The sequence below is a fragment of the Panthera pardus genome, unplaced genomic scaffold, assembly GCF_024362965.1.
Source record: "Panthera pardus isolate Hobbes unplaced genomic scaffold, ASM2436296v1 HiC_scaffold_16, whole genome shotgun sequence".
In the NCBI taxonomy this organism is placed as follows: domain Eukaryota; kingdom Metazoa; phylum Chordata; class Mammalia; order Carnivora; family Felidae; genus Panthera; species Panthera pardus.
In genome coordinates this window covers 70312799-70321829 of record NW_026526721.1, presented here as the reverse complement: position 1 = coordinate 70321829, position 9031 = coordinate 70312799, and positions in this window count along the sequence as shown.

The following is a 9031-nucleotide window of genomic DNA, read 5'->3' as shown; positions in this document are numbered from 1 at the left end:
GCTATGGAAATAACCAACCAGATGGCTTGTGGTAAATTGTTTGCAAAGAGAGCTGTCAATAATTCTTCCCATCCCTGTCCACTCATGCCATTTCTCCCATCAAGAACTAGAGACTGGGGTACCAGGCTGGCTCAGTCAGTGGAGCATATGACTCTTGGTCTCAGGGTTATGAGTTCAAGCCCCATGTTGGGCATGGAGCCTAGTTAAAAAAAAAAAAAAAGTAGGGTCCGTTTCTCTCCATTTGAATCTGGGATGACTTTGTAACTTGCCTTGACCAGTAGATTGGGACAGAAGTGGCTGAGTCATTTCAGGGGCTGAGCCTTAGGCCTAGCAGCTTTCTGCTTTCCTGCTGGGATCCAGCCATAATGCAAGGAAGCCACATTCATTCAGACTACTGAATGATGAGAAAACCATGTAGAGAGAGAGAGAGAGAGAGATCCTGACCTCCTAGCTATTCCCTCAAAGGCCCCAGACATGTGAATGAGGTCATCTTAGACCTCCTAGCTCCCACTGAGCCACCCCATGACTACAGTCTCATGAATGAGCCCAAGGGAGACCAGTGGAACTGGCAGCCAACACATAGAATAAGAAATTAATAGATCATTATTTTTAACCATTAAGTTTTGAGGTACTTTGTCATGCAGCAAAAGATAACTAAAATCTGAACATCGCTAGAGTTGAGAATAATTCTATCTTAATAACAATATTCAATAAGATTTAAATTGTCAGAAAATTAAAGCTTTCAAATTTAAATAGTTTTGATTTAAATGGTTGATACTAATTATAATTTGTATTTTGCTTTTTAATTTTAACAGTTTTAAATAGTTTAGAAGAAAATAACTTTGAAAAACTTACATGAAAGATAATTTTTAAATCCTTACATTTCTTTGATTTATATTTTTCATGACAATTTATTTAAAATTTTGTGTACTTTTAGTAGTTACATTTATTTTGTTAGCACTTTGAATCACTGTTATCCACTGAATACAAATTATGTGAAAATCTTCATTATAACATTACTGAAAATTTTGCTGAAATGAAGGCATGAAAAAATAAATTTCATGGAGTAAATAAACAGCAATTCATGAATTATGTGTATATTTTATGACTCATCCAACTGCCAACCCATCAAGAGAACTCCCAAGGTGTCTTTGTCATTTTGCCAATGTTCAGTCATATAAAAGCCATTGCTTTATGCATGATTTAAAATTTTTCATCATTATGTAGGTATGTGTATCAAGGTAAATGGAGACAGTATTTTTACAGTAAGTTAGTTTGATTTATAACTCTTTAATATTTAGGTCTATGTTGTATGGTAACTTGTACTCTTGTCTCAGGCCCTGCAAATGTTAGGGACAGACTTGTCTCTGTCATGGCCTGTCCTTCAACCACCTGACACATATTTATCTACTAGATAGTCCCACCTGTTTGCCTAAAAGAACTTCAGAATCATCTTGTCCAAAACTAAATTCACCATCTTTCTCTACCATACCTCCTTCTTCTTCTGGCGATTTCTCTGTCAGTCACCCAAGCTAGAATCCCAGACGACATCCTGGGTTTCTGCACCCTGTTACTCTTCCTCAACTTTCTAAATAATTCTGTCATCTGCCCCAGTTTGGACCTTGAGAGGCAGTATCACTCTGGACAGTGCTTGCTGCTCAAACTTCAGAGTTATCTGGAGGGTGAGTGTGTTCAAACACAAGTTACTGAGGCTCTGCCCTCAGAGTTTCAGATTCACTAGGTCTGGGGTAGGACCCGCTCATTTGCATTTCTAATAAGTTCCTGTCAGCTGTTACTGCTGGTCTGGGGCTGCACTTTGAGACCCATTGGCCTACAGGTTGATCTAAAATTTTACTCTTCTTATGTATCGTGTGACCTTAGGTGAGTTCCTTATTTTCTCCAAGACTGTTTCTTGGTCTATATAATGGTGATAAATGTCTTACCTTTGAGAGCTGAATTAAATGAGATAATATAGGTAAAGCACTCAATACAATAAGACTGTGCAAGTAAGGGCTTAATAAAAGAAGGTGTATGTAGAGAAGAAGAGAAGGTGGTTATTCAGTCCTTACCATCTTCTCTTGGACTTACTACTGGCCTTCTCCATCCCTTATCGAACCATCTGCATGATTTGTCTCTGACCACAATCCTTTCCTTTCTACTCATGCCTGCCCCAAAACATTTAAATATGTTCAAATCTTCAATTTGTAAAAAGCCTGTCATCCGGCTTTGACTCCATTCCTTCCTTCAGCCACCCTATCTCTATCCTTTTCTTCATATCTAAGCATCTTGAAAGAATTGTTTAGGATTGCTCTCTCTACTTCTTCCATTCAAACTCACTTCTCAGTGTAGTATGGTCTGGACTTTGCTTCCACAGTCCCCTAAACCAGTTCTTTCTGAAAAAACAAATGGGCCCTCCTTATTGCCAAATCTTCTGGATACTTGATACTCTTCGACACCTAACACTGCAGACACTTCTTCTATGGGAGGCAGTTTCAAAAATGGATCCTAGTGATCTCCACCTCCTGGTATTCACTCCCTTTTATAATCCTCTCCCCTGGTGTGTAGACTGAGCCTGGAAACTTTGTTCTAATGAAGAGAGTCAGACAAAAGTGAGATGGGATGATGATGTGGCACTTTTAAGGTTAAGTTATGAAAGACTTGCTTGCACTTTTCCTCTGAATCTTCTTGTTCATTTGCTCTGTTGAAGCAAACTCCCAGGTTGTAAGGTACCTGAGGAGGATCTGTGGCCTTCATCCTAACAGCTCTCGGAAAACTGAATCCTGCCAATAATTGGAACAGTTTGCTAACAGTTTGGAAGAGGATCACTTTCCAATCAGGCCTTCAGATGAGCCCACAGCCTTGGCTCACACCTTATTACAGACTTGTAAGATATCCTAAAACTCTTTGTGACCCACAGGAAGAGTGAGATGTTAAACAGGAATTGTTTTCAGCCACTAAATTTTGGGGTAATTGTTCCACAGCTATAGATAACTTATTTATCTTCCTTCTTAAAACTACTTTCCCATGGACTTTCACAACCCCTGGTTTTCCTCCCTGTTTCCTCTTTATCTCTGCTCCCTGGGTTCTTCTGACTATGCTCTCTTACCTCCTACTGTTTCTCAAGGTTCTTCTCTTCTTCTCTACATACATTTTCTTGCCCGCGACACCCATTCATATGCCATCTATAATCAAGTGATCCTCAAATTTCTAATCCAGTGACCCTCTTTTAAGCAGCAGGCCCATAAATGCAACTGTGTAAAGGTCATTCTCACCTAGGTGTTGTTCTCAAAGACACTCAGACTCAGCATGTCCCAAACAGAACTCGTTGTTTCCCACCAAAGCCCTCAACTTCCTATGTTTCCTGCCTCAGTGAGCCACCTGATGGTTGGTCAAACCAGATGGTTCCAGTTGGTCAAACCAGAAAACTAAGAGTCATCTTTCATTTCTTTATTTAACAAATATTTAAAGAAACTTTTTTTAACTGTTTATTTATTTTTGAGAAATAGAGCACAAGTGGGGGAGGGGCAGAGAGAGATCAGGAGACACAGAATCCAAAGCCAGCTCCAGGCTCTGAGCTGTCAGCACAGAGCCCAATGCGGGGCTCAAACCCACAAACCGTGAGATCATGACCTGAGCCAACGTCGGCCGCTTAACCGACTGAGCCACCCAGGCGCCCCTATTTAACAAGTATTTATGGGGCACCTACAGTGTGCCAAGCAGTGTTATAGGCTCTAGGAGAGTTTACAATCTTGTGGGGAGACAGACAATGAAGATAATAAATAAAGTATGTACCATGTTAGAGTGAGATATATATCACAATAAATGCTATTGGGGGAAACTGAGCAGGCAGAGCAATGAATTTCATGGAGAGTGAATTCGTGGTATTAGATGGGGTGGTCAGAGTAGGTCTCACAAAGAAGGAGACACCTGCAGGTATGAGGACTGTGCTATGTGAGTACTGGGGAAAAGAGCATTTCAGGAAGAGAGGACAGCTAGTTCAAAGGCTTTGGCTGGGAATTTAACTGGGGCTTTGAGGAACAGCAAGGTGGCCAGTGTGGCTGGAACAGAGAGAACGAGGGGGAGATGATTAGAAACGAGGTCAGTGAGATACCCAGCCCAGATCATGTACAGCCTTATTGCCATTGTAAAGATGTGGGGTTTTTCTCTGAGTACCATAGGGAGCCGTGGGAGGGTTTGAGTGCAGAAATCCCATGGTCAGTCTGGTTGCTATGTTTAGAATAGGCTATTGAGAAATTGTTCCTTTTCTTTTTATCTCTCAGCCCTTAAATCTATTTTGCACACTAAGCCGTGCGTATTTTATCTCTTAAATATAACTTGAACCCATCTGTTTCTCTTAATTTCTATTGTTACTCCTTAAGTTGAGCCAACCACATCTCTTGTTCGTTCATTCAAAGAATACTTTTTGAGCAGCTACTATGTTCCAGGCACTGTTCCTATTGTTGGGACACAGCAGTGAGAGACAGCCTGTATGGAGCTTACATTTCTCCCCTTGGATGTATTGCCTTTAAAAGTTTACCACCTCTTAAAGTGTCTTATGTACGTACTTGGTTACTCCCTTGTTGTGTCCTTTCCTCAGCAACATGTCAACCTTGTGAGATCAAGGACATTGTCTGTCGTGTTCACCAACTGTATTCTCAGTGCCTAGGACTGCACCTTGCATACAATACGTGTTTGGTACATACTAGTTGAATGACACTTTGTCGGTCTATGTGCATTGTGTTATATGCGATGCCGTCTGGTATTCTTTATTCTATCCCATTATGTTTCACTGAAAAATCCCTGCCCCTTACAACTTTATATATATATATATATATATATATATATATATATATATATAGTCAAATTGGTTTCCATACAACACCCAGTGCTCATCCCAACAGGTGCCTTCCTCAATGCCCATCACCCACTTTCCCCTCTCCCCCATGCCCCATCAAACCTCAGTTTGTTCTCAGTATTTAAGAGTCTCTTATGGTTTGCCTCCTTCCCTCTCTGTAACTTTCCACTCCCCCTTCCCCTCCCCCCTGGTCTTCTGTTAAGTTTCTCAGGATCCACATATGAGTGAAAACATATGGTATCTGTCTTTCTCTGCCTGGCTTATTTCACTTAGCATAATGTTCTCCAGTTTTATCCACATTGCTACAAATGGCCAGATTTCATTCTTTCTCATTGCTAAGTAGTATTCCATTGTATATATAAACCACATCTTCTTTATGCATTCATCAGTTGATGGACAACTTTAAACTTGGTTTCAGAATCTGGACTTTAACTGGAAGTTCTACAAACGCTACTCTCGCATTCTCCACAACCAGTCTTCTTTCCAACTTGGAAGTCTTGTCAGGTTACTTCCCTGCATGAAATCTTTCCATGGAACTCTGTTGGTCTTAGACTGTTTTCCCCAAACACCAGTCGTTTATGGTTGCTAGTGTACCAACTATCATAAAATAATGCATTTAATATTTTTGTTTACAAATTGAATCACTTTTTCTCACTCAGCCTCATCTCAAGTGGTAAACTAAGAGAAGTAATATATCGGTTGAATGGGTTATATATTTTTCTAATGTGTATTAAATCCATTAACTGCCCAAATAAAAAATGCTGGTTTGTGTACCATCTAAACTTCTGTTGCTTACCACCCAGCCACACTCTGGGGAAACCTGCTCTCAGGACAAAGGGCAGATGCCTTGGCTTGGCCTTCGAGGCACTTTGGAGCCTACTGGTGCTTTCCACTAGTGCAGTCTCTCTTTCTCTCTACCACTTCCTGCACTCATTCATTCTGAATAACTGGCCGGTCCCTGAATGCACTGAGTTCTCTCTGGCTCTAGGACTTTGTACTGCCATCTGCTTCCTCTTTTCTGAGCTCCACCAGCACCCCCACCTCACCCCCTTTCAGGTCTAGCATAAATGTCACCTTGGGGAAGCTGGTGGGTCTGGGATCCCCTGCTTACCCCGTCTCAGAATGCATCCCCTGAAGCAAAGTGGCTTCTTCATATCTTGTACTCCAACTGAAGACTGCAAGTCCTTTTGGGGAGGAAGAGTATCTTATTTACTGTAGTATTTCTGGTTTTAAGTATAGTACCAGACATTCAGTAGCAATTTGGTTAATGAATAAAAAAAAAGTACGGATTTCTCAAGGAAACGAATGCCACTAACACTCAGCACATTGTCTGACACATACTAGTCACTCAGAAAACATCTTTCAGGGGCTGAAAACAGTGAGGACTGCTCCTTGACCTAGGGACATTACCTTTTGTTTCATTATTTGAGAGGTAGTCTCAAATTCTAATGTCTTTGCTCCACATGACATGATTCTCTTCTCTCTGCCCAGGAAGAGGTCAGAAATGAGGTAAAATGTCTATCTGTGGCCTAAGAGGTTTTTGGTCCCTTGGTAAACTAGTGTATACTGACAGAGGGTGGGGTGTGTGGGGGTACATATCTGTATGAAGTGTGAAGTAGCTATAATGTAAATAGTAAACATTTGAATTAATATTAAAAAAATTTTAATGTTTATTTTTGACAGAGACAGAGACAGAGCATGAGTGGGGGAGGGGCAGAAAGAGAGGGAGACACAGAATCTGAAGCAGGCTCCAGGCTCTGAGCTGTCAGCACAGAGCCTGACGCGGGGCTCAAACTCATGGGCTGTGAGATCATGACCTGAGCTGAAGTTGGACGCTTAACTGAGTGAGCCACCGAGGTGCCTCAACATTTGAATTAATATTAAAATCCATACTCCATGCATGTTTTCAGTACATTTAATGTTATTTTATTACATATAGTTTCCCCCCACTATCTGAAAGTAGAGCATTCCTTTGAAAACTGATGTAAGCTGAAATGGCATACAGCAAAGAAACGATTACCGTGAATGCATATGAAAAAATGTTTGAGCATTTCCAGACCCCTAACATGACTTCTCTTAGGCTTTTCTGAAACCTTAGGACACAGCTTGCTAATGAATATGCAGGATAAATCAAGATAAAGCACAGAGAGATGCTCACAGATGACACAGTTCGGAACTGTGACAGCTAGATACTGAGAGGCTGAGTGTGGTTCCCGGAGAAGGAGCTTGGTGGGGGGGTCACCCTCACTGCTCCCGGTGCATGCTGCCTCTATGACATCTTCCTGCAGAACAAATGCTGAACATTTTGGTAAAAAATCCTTTTTTTTTTTTTTTTTTTTTGGTAAAAATGAAAATCCTCTTGGGATTTCTTTCCATCACTGAAAACAGGTACTAATGTAGGCCTTTCATAAAAGTGAAGAGGTATAACATGAACTTTGAAAAAGCACAGGTTACCTGTCCAGAGTTTGATGCCATTATCCCTATTTTCTGAGATTCTACAACCTATGCAATGTTTAAGACTGATAGTTAAACATTAAAAAAAAAAAAAGGTGCCTGGGTGGGTGGCTCAGTTGGTTAAGTGTCCAACTCTTGATTTCAGCTCAGGTCAGGCTGGATCGAGTGGTTTGTGAGATTGAGCCCTTGCTTTGGGCTCTGTGCTGACAGTGCAGAGTGTGCTTGGGATTCTCTCTCTCTTTCTCTCTCTCTCCCTTTTTCTCTCTCTCTCTCTCTGACCCTCCCCCACTTGCCACACACAGGCGCTTTCTCACTCTCTCAAAATAAACATTTAAATAAAAGACTGATAGTAACAATGTTTCTTACAACAATGTGTGCCATAGGTAATAAAGGTTTTACAGCAACTCAATTCTGCTCAAAGATTTTTATTTCTCTTTTCTGTAATGACTCCACTATCTGGCATCTTGGGGACTATGGTATTTGGTATAAATGGAACTTCCAAATAACTGATGTTTAGTCTTGTAAAACAACCAAAACATTAAAAAACAAAAAAGATGGGAACTTTCCCAATATGCTGCACACTCCTCTGGCTTTTGAAACAAAATGCCCCAAATATTAACAGAGCCATGCTGACCAGGAGCTCTCCCTTTGGACTCCAGGTATTTGGACACCATATCTGTCCATGCTAGAGGTCTAAGGAGCACACATAGGGACTCAGATGATAGGGCACCTGGGGCTAAAGAGGTGATAACTTTAGCTCTGATGCTGAAACATTTTCTTACAAACAAAAGTAAACCCCAATCGACTGATTTGAGCCATTCCCTTTCCCCTTTTTTCATAAGGGAAACATAAACCTTACATAGCTAAATAATTTCCTTCAGCAAAGTGTAAAATGGTTGACTTTATAAAATGTCAATTAGCGAATGAAACGATAAAAGTCTCTTCCCACCAGAAGATGATCTACTTTATCACCGATGCTGTCGTTTTTCTGTTCACCATCATTGCTATAGAGCACTCTCACCTCATTTTCAACTTGCATTTGTTCTTCATCTTTACTTGTTCACATTTTGTTCATGCAGTATGGAGAATTATTCTGCAGCCATTTCAAGGCGTGTATGTGTGTGTGTGCACGTGTGTATGTGAGTTGGAAAGGATTTGCTTCAAAGCTTACATTTTTTTATCAGGAAATAAACGCTTCTTAAAATGTGGAAGTCCTGCATAATGTTTGATATTCGTACAGAATTTCACATGTACATTTTAAGATGTATGAACAGAATGGAAACCATTGTTTTGGTATCAGACTGATATGCTAGTCCATAGGCTTCCTCGGTGAGGGAGTCCAGAGCACCCTCTGTATACCTCTGTGTTATCACAGCATGTTATACTGAAATTATATCATTTATCTGTCTCCTCCATTAGTCTAAGAGCTTCTCATGAGCTTAGACCATGTCCTAGCCTTCTCTGAACCCCGGTGCTTGTGTTCTTATGTAGCAGCATAATCTTCAGGAAAGTGTAAAATGGCGACCTTTATGAACAATCAATTGGCAAATGAGAAGGTAACACAGCCTCCATCCCAGTACTTCATTCTTGTGTTCTTGTGCGTCTTGACTTTTCACTCATGTTTTCCTGTGATGTCGTCCAAACCATAGTTACCTCAGAGCTGATGAACTTTAGTGCAACCTGTACCTTTTTTACCTCCTGTTGAGTCCTGTGAGTTTGTAA